We start from the raw sequence: 674 nt of genomic DNA on the forward strand, positions 1-674 counted from the left end.
CTAGTCTAGTCAGCAGGGGTGTGCTGTTATTTTCATCCTGTCATTTTTTTTGGATATTTTATTTAAATAAAAAACTTTTTATTAATCAAATTGTGTAAAAAATTGAAAAATTTATACTTGTATGCATTGTGAGGGTATTTAACGGGTTAGCGTGCAAAATTAAAATTCACCTATATTTTGCAAGTAAGATTGCCAAATATATATAGTTTATATTAACAAAAATTTGAACCTATTTTACACACTAAGTAGCAAATTGCATGGTAAATATCCTAAATGGTGATTATGCACTCACTCTGTAGTGTCTGAAAAGCTAAGGTATTAATCTTAGACTGCTATCTCTCTATCAAAATTCAGAACTAACAATAATGTTCAATCAAAGTGAAACTCTTTTACTTATGTGAGAAACCTGTCTTTTACTTATGCGAGAAACTTATCTTTTCACTGCTTTATCGGTTTTTGGGGATTTGCTATTGTGTAGAAGGGGAATTTTTTCAATACATGTAAAAATTACGTGTCGATCAATGATATAAATAACGGAAATAGTATACCAATACATGAGAGAACAACAACGTTAGTATAGGACTCATAAAATTGAAGTTCTGTCATCAATAGACCTCACATATTTTTTACTTTGTTTTTAATAATGTTTGTTAAATATTTAAATTTATTGGTGA

This window comes from Arachis ipaensis, chromosome B10, assembly GCF_000816755.2.
Source record: "Arachis ipaensis cultivar K30076 chromosome B10, Araip1.1, whole genome shotgun sequence".
NCBI lineage: Eukaryota > Viridiplantae > Streptophyta > Magnoliopsida > Fabales > Fabaceae > Arachis > Arachis ipaensis.